Below are 6,909 nucleotides of genomic sequence, written 5' to 3'. Positions count from 1 at the left end.
ACAAAAGAACAGTGACAACAGGATCACCCAGCAAAAAGTGCATGAGCACGGCCACATGGGTGCAAACATTTCCATTTCTGAGCATTTAAGCAGAGATCCAAAATCTTGAGATAGGAGAATAAGCACAAAATAGAAAGCAAATTTGTTCTAATACACATATTTCAATTTGGAAACGAGAGTAACGTAGTAAGAAGAGTGGGGGTCAAAAAAGAAATTCAGTCAGAAAACCACAGTTTGCAAAATTAATTTTGGCCATAGCTACAATATGTCTTCTTCTATGTCTTTCCTGCCTGGCCCCACTAAAGGTTTACATCAAATTATTATTATTATTATTTGGCCAGGCATGGTGATTCAAGCTTGTAATTCCAGCACTTAGGGAGGCTGAGGTGGGCGGATCACCCGAGGCTGGAGTTTGAGACCAGCCTGTTCAACATGGTGAAACCTTGTCTCTCCTAAATATACAAAAAAATTAGCTGAGCATGGTAATGGGCGCCTGTAATCCCAGCTACTTGGGAAGCTGACACACGAGAATTGTTTGAATCCGGGAGGCAGAGGTTGCAGTGAACTGAGATTGTACCACTGCACTCAAACCTGGGTGACAGAGAGAGATTCTGTCTCCAAATAATAATAGCAATAATAATAATTGTTAAGAAAATAGGTACTTTATTTATTTTTAATTCACAGAAACCATCACCATAGTTTTATATAACAATTTCACAAGGTGTCCAGAGTGTCAGATTTCACTGGTGTAGGAAGGTATAACAACTCAATATATGGGGAGAAAAGACTGTCTGGCACCTCAAGGCCCATCTTCCCCTTGGTGGGATGGCTTAAGCTCAGAACAAATTCTGCTTAATGGAAACTGCTCTGCTCTACTCCCTACTTCCTTTCCCCCTCAACACCACCCCAGGCACCTATGGGAGTCTAAAGCAATAGGCATCTGGCCTTGAGCAAGGTCCAGTACGGCTGGTGTGGATCTACAAAAGAAGGGGGAAATCTAGGTTGGAAAAAAACATAGAAGTAATTATTCGCATTCTCCCCAACAACTCCCCCACCACCACCACACACACCTTTTTATTCTTCTAGAGCTTCAAGACTTCTTCTTTAATCTAAAACAAGTAAGAAAATGTCTAATGAAAATGATTCCCCTGTTGGGGACTACGCAGATAGCCCTTTCTCCTAAGTAAAACAGAAACCAACAGGCTGAAAGTGTCAGAAAAACTTATTCCGCTTAATGCAACTGAATTTCCCTTCAATTTAAACAAAAACTCATTACAATCAAACACACATTTGAGTCTTTTATAAAGTTTCACATTTGTATTTTTGAATGTCATTTAAGAATGGGCATGATTTGGGTCTGAAAGTGAAGAAACTAGAGAAACTCACCCTGACACTTGCAAATAACTGGCAGTGTTGGCAAAGCAGGAAGCATGCTTCTTAGCAGATGCCCATGCCATGGTTTTTGTTTTAATCAAAGTGGAAAAAGCACACACCACTTCTTCTTTTTTCTTTTCTAAGAGATGATATCTCGTTCTGTCATCCAGGCTGGTGTGTGGTGGTGCAATCATAGCTCACTGCAGCCTCCAATTCCTGGGTTCAAGGGACCCTCCCACCTCAGACCACTTCTTTTTTGAACCATCCATTCTCTAATGATACCTTATCAAGCTAGGAAAACAAGTTACTGAAGAAAAATTTGCATTGAGTTTAGAAAGGAGGAGAAAACGGACCTTTCTATGCATTTTAAAAGCTCATCGTCTTGAGGTTAAATCTGTGTTCTAATATCTGGCTTTATTGTATCCAAATAAAACTCTCCAACACTTTTAGACAGTTTGCAACAAAAACACAAAACAAAAAGATAAGAATAAAAGCAAGCTCCCTGCTACACTTGCCCAAGGTCAGAATGTCAATTTGAAGTAACAAAAAAAGAGAAACAAAGTAGCAATCACATCCTCCTTTTAAAAAAAAAAAAAAAAAAGGAGGCTAGGCTCAGTGATGAGTGAGAAACCCAAACTCCTGCACTGAGCAGTGGTCTGCTTGCCTTCCAGCACAAGGTGAAAGACTTTGGAGCATCTGCCCACCTGTGGGCAGAGCAAACCGTGCCCAAACCCAGGAAGAATTTTCTCACCGAGGGGATCCCACTGACCCGGCTGAGCAGGCGCACAGAGGAATCTTCTTTTTGCTTCCAGGCAAGAGGGAGCTTTCTGGTTGTCGCTGGCAGGGGAAAGTAGGCAGATAGAGAGGATGTGGGGGAGCAGACACAGATTGAGAAGTCCCGGCTCATCCAGTACCAGGCCCTGGGCTCTGTCTCCTGCCCTGGCCCTCCCAGGAACGTGCAAAGCTATGTGAAAGCCAGGGGCCAGGAGGCTGGGCTCCTTGTAAAATGTGCCACTCAGGGGTAGGGAAGGGGGGTTCACATGCTTCAAGGCAGCGGGCGGAGGGCAGGAGGCAGAGGGCATGTGTGGAGACAGCTGCCCCAGGAGACCCCCTCCCAGGCAGGATACATTTTCTCATCTTGTCTTCACCAACTTCTCCCCATGGGATATCAGAGGGGCTGAGAATCAGGAGACCTGATCTAACCTAGGCGGGTCACTGCTTTAGTGAGTCTTGGATGCTGTGAGAGTTAACCTGCCAGAGCCTCAGTTTCCTCACTGGGGAAAGGCAGTGCTGGTGGCCGACCTGGGCACCTGGGAGGCTCGGGCACCTGCAAGCTTTGTGACCGGGGGGACACCTCCTGGCTAGCAGCCCCATGAGGAAGGGTAGAAATCCCTCCTGTGAGTACTACTGAGATTAGACTGGCTAACTGAATAATGCTAGTTAAACACACACGCACACACGCATACGCACACACACACACGCACACACGCACACGCACACACGCATGCACACATGCGCACACACCCACACGCACACACACACGCACACACACACACGCATGCACGCATACGCACACACACATGCACACATGCGCACACACCCACACGCACACACGCACGTGCACACACGCACACACACACACAGCCTAGTAGTCTGGCACATAATAAAGCCTAAATGTAACACAAGTTTGTTTGCATATTTGCTCATTTTCCAAAACACTACCCTTCAAAAACAGAGATTCAGCGTACCTGAGTGTTAGAAAAGCCTTCCTCCTCGGAGGGTCTTTCCAACACCTTCCACACCCACTCATGTTCAGCAACCTCCATCGATGCCTGTTCCAGTGCTTACGAAAGCTCCCCCATCACACTGGGGGAAAGGAAAGCCAAGAAAACATGCACCAGATTTAATAATCCCTTCTGGGGGCGAGATCTCAAAATGGCAAGGGTTTTGGGGATCAGAGAAAAGAAAATTTTTAAAGATGGCTTTTAAAAGCAATAAGGTTCTATGGGAGGTTGGGTTACGTCTGGGAAACCTCTGTACATACCTTCCGTTCAATTCTGCTGTGAACCTAAAACTGCTCTCTAAAGTCAAGTCTTTTTCAGAAAAAGCAGTAAGTGGTAACTTGATAGAGCTCATGAATAGCCAGTGGGTTTGTGGGGCTTGCCCAAGTCCAGGTAACCCCATCACAATGGATTCCAAAAGTGCTGTATCAAAAAAACCACAGAGCATGGGTCATGGTGGTTTGCCCCTATAATACCAGCACTTTGGGAGGGAGGCCAAGGTGGGAAGATCTCTTGAGCCCAGGAGTTTGAAACCAGACTGGGCAACATAGTGGGACCCTGTTCCTAAAATTTATTATGTTTTTAATAAGAAAGGAAATTAGCCAGGCCTGGGGGTGGGGGGTGTGCCTGTAATCCCAGCTACTCACTATCAAGGTAGGAGGATCCCTTATTCCCTGGGGGTTCTACGTTGCAGTGAGCCATGATTGTGCCATTGTACTCCAGGCTGGGTGACAGAGTAAGACTGTCTCTATAAAATTAAAAAAAAAAAAAAGTTAAAATTAAAAAAACCCTGCTGGAGCAGTGGACCTAAAAAGCAGCATTCAATCCAGGGATAATGAAGGCCCTGGTAATGTTAAATACTATTTCTAGCCTAAGAGCTTACACTCAATGTAAAAATCTGTATTGTTTTAATATCTGAACATAACTAAGTCAGTGGATTAGACATTGTAAGCAGACATCAGAACATTTCTGCCTTGCATCCAAGAGTTAAAGGACTGATGTGGGCAAGGACTTGGGGAATGTAAAGAGCTAATAGACATCTGGCTCTTACTCCCTGTCTAGTCCAGGAAAGTAGACCCACCCTGACGGACGGGACAGGAAGGCTGAACACAGCACATGCTTCTCTCTCCATGTTCACACACTTTTTCTGCATCTGTTCAGAGTGTGTGTGTGTGCATGTGCATGTGTGTGTGTCTTGTTCTTGCTGCCTCTTCTCTCTGGCATTGTCCCACCCCATCCTCTGCCGCCCTCTGTCCCCATGACTCCCCAACCCCCACAGACACCATTCTTGATCATTATAGTTTATTGATTCTCCTGGTGTTGGCTGCCCCCGGCGCTGTCTTCCTTAGTTAGCTGGGGCACCCTCCCAGCTCCATCACAGCCTGCATTTCTCAAGAGGAAAAGCACTCCCATCGCTAATCTGGAGAAAGATGTTGCCTTGACCAAGGTCCTGGGAGTCCCTTTGGGAGGTGAGCCTGAATCCCTGCCCCCCACCAGGACCCCAACCCTCCACCCGCTGAAAGCCGAGGCTGAGCCCAGAGGGCAACTGAAATAATAGTCATAGAAGTAAACATATATTGTCACTTACCACATGCCAGGCAAGTTCGCAGGCACAGTCTGCACGTCCTCCCAAATCCCTGGGGGAAGGGGTTACTACTCATCACTGTGAATGAGAATCAGGGAGGTGCAGGGTTCCCCTGAAGTTACACAGCTGCTGCATGCTGCAGCTAGGATCTGACCCCCAAGCTTGCACACACAGATCTCCAACTGTTGCCTGAAAGGAAGGAGCAAGACCACTGAGGTGAGGACCAAGCAGATGGTGCGGGGTGAAGGAAAACTCCCCAAGATGCTGGCTTTTAAAAAATGCATTCTGAGATGAGCGTGACAGGCAGGTTCCCCGCCCATTGCCACCCAGAAAGAGAGGGTCCCAGGCCAGCCTGAACCAGTGCCCCAGCTGCGGAGGGAGACAGCCTGGCTCCCAAGCTGTTTACTTCTCAGCCATAAACAGGAAGGCCATAAAAGGGGCCCCTTTTGGTCAACCACTCAGGGGCTTCTCTCTTCTCCTCCTCTTCCTTTTCCTACTCCCAAGTACGTGTCCCTAGGCAGAGAGAGTGTTTCCTTGAGGCTGCTATCTCCCAAATGTCATTGTCCCTTTGCCTTAAAGAACATCCTTTGAGCTGGAAATTCCAAGTGCTGAAGTCATGACCAAGTTGACAAAAAGGTAGACATTTGTGTCTAGCCCAGAGAGCTCAAGGACATGTGGGGTACAGTACCAGGCATGCAATGGCCTTTCTGATCTCCATAGGCCACCTACTTTTTAAAACTAATGAATAACTAGAATGCCTCCTTTTCTGAAAAGAGAAAACCACAATTCTAAAAGAAATCTAGAGAGAAAGTGACCAAGATATTCAGAGGTGAGACATCCCAAAGGAAAGATTAGACATCACGTCTCAAAGAAAGTTCTCTACCACATTTTTTCCCAAAAGCTTCTGCAAAAATAGAAAAGATAGAGAGAGGGATTCCACAACCAAGCAGGGTTGCCCTCTTAGAGACACATACATCGTGCATGTGGCTTTTTAAAGGTTCTGATAAGTCCTGCAGCAAAGGACCTTGTTTCATTGCACGAGTTTTCCAAATTTTTTGCTCACAAGATTCTATTTCCACAAATGGTTCATTTATTCTTACGACATTTCAAGTCTCCTTTGATGCTTTGGAAACCTCTGGATTAATGCATGAGGTCTTGTGCTGAATGCTCACTGGTGTCACCCAAACTTGACTTTATTTTTCAGTTTTCACGTTAGGGCCTCTTGGACATAACCTTTACTGTTTACTGTCTTCACTCCTCAAGAATGAGCTGAGCCTCACAAGACAGCTGACGAGATTAGGTAGATGGAAATACCTTGGCCTCATTGGGGAGTTATCAGGGAATTGCCGTCGTTGGATCCAGGTAGATCTCTATTTCCAGGAAGGTTTGTTTGGTGACTGCCTCTTCTCTCTTTGGCTCAATGACATTCAGCTAGAACCTGCTGAATCCCACAGGGCATGGTGATGGGAAAGCTTCTGGAAATGCATCATATGAAACTATTAGTGTTTCCTCAAGGAGTATTTGTGTGTATGATAACCTCATACAAAAATTTGAATAACCCTACCAAAACATTTTCTTGTTGAGACGGTGGCTCATTCACAGTTTACTGCAGCCTCAATTCCCAGACTCAGGCAGTCCTCTCTCCTCAGCCTCCCAAGTAGCTGGACTACAGGTTTCCATCACAATGCCTGGCTAATTTTTAAAATTTTCTCTGTAGAGATGGGGTTTCACCATGTTGCCCAGGCTGGTCTTGAACCCCAGGCTCAAGCAGTCTGCTCACCTCAGCCTCCCAATGTGCTGGGATTACAGGTGTGAGCCACTGTGCCTGGCACAAAACACTTCTGATGTGACAGAGTCCTTGAAAATGTTTGTGACTATTCTCTTTCCATCCCCAGCCTGGGAACATCCATGGCCCCTATCGTCTTACTGCAGGGAACCTCTCTGGGGCCTGGACACCTTACTGCAGTCCTCCCTTCCCACCAAAGCCTTCTCAGACTACCATGGCTGTGTCACTAGCATACAATGTTACTGGCTTGAATTTTTAGTGTTTTGTTTTGTTTTTAATGAAAACTTCAGTGTTGTAAGGTCTCAAACTGATGAGCTGAACCTAGCTCACTAATGTCTTAGTTTCATGGTGTTTAATGAAAGAAAAAGAAAAATATTTCAATC

General features: G+C 45.9%; 1 long non-coding RNA gene across 2 annotated transcripts in view; it reads right to left on the bottom strand.

Moving 5' to 3' along the window:
- Window positions 1-647: 647 nt before the first annotated feature.
- The window catches only part of LOC103789410 (uncharacterized), a 33,506-nt gene continuing 27,244 nt past the window's right edge, over window positions 648-6,909 (bottom strand). For both annotated transcript variants that reach the window (XR_008478102.2, XR_008478103.2), the window contains 8 exons: window positions 6,055-6,215; window positions 4,744-4,929; window positions 3,803-3,903; window positions 3,419-3,578; window positions 3,123-3,240; window positions 2,126-2,211; window positions 1,071-1,109; window positions 648-977 (listed from right to left, as the gene is read on the bottom strand). This is a non-coding gene — a long non-coding RNA (uncharacterized LOC103789410). The remainder of the gene's footprint in view (window positions 978-1,070; window positions 1,110-2,125; window positions 2,212-3,122; window positions 3,241-3,418; window positions 3,579-3,802; window positions 3,904-4,743; window positions 4,930-6,054; window positions 6,216-6,909) is intronic.

This window comes from Callithrix jacchus, chromosome 20, assembly GCF_049354715.1.
Source record: "Callithrix jacchus isolate 240 chromosome 20, calJac240_pri, whole genome shotgun sequence".
NCBI lineage: Eukaryota > Metazoa > Chordata > Mammalia > Primates > Cebidae > Callithrix > Callithrix jacchus.
The sequence above is the reverse complement of the archived record's forward strand: the minus strand, read 5'-3'. Positions and strand labels throughout refer to the sequence as shown.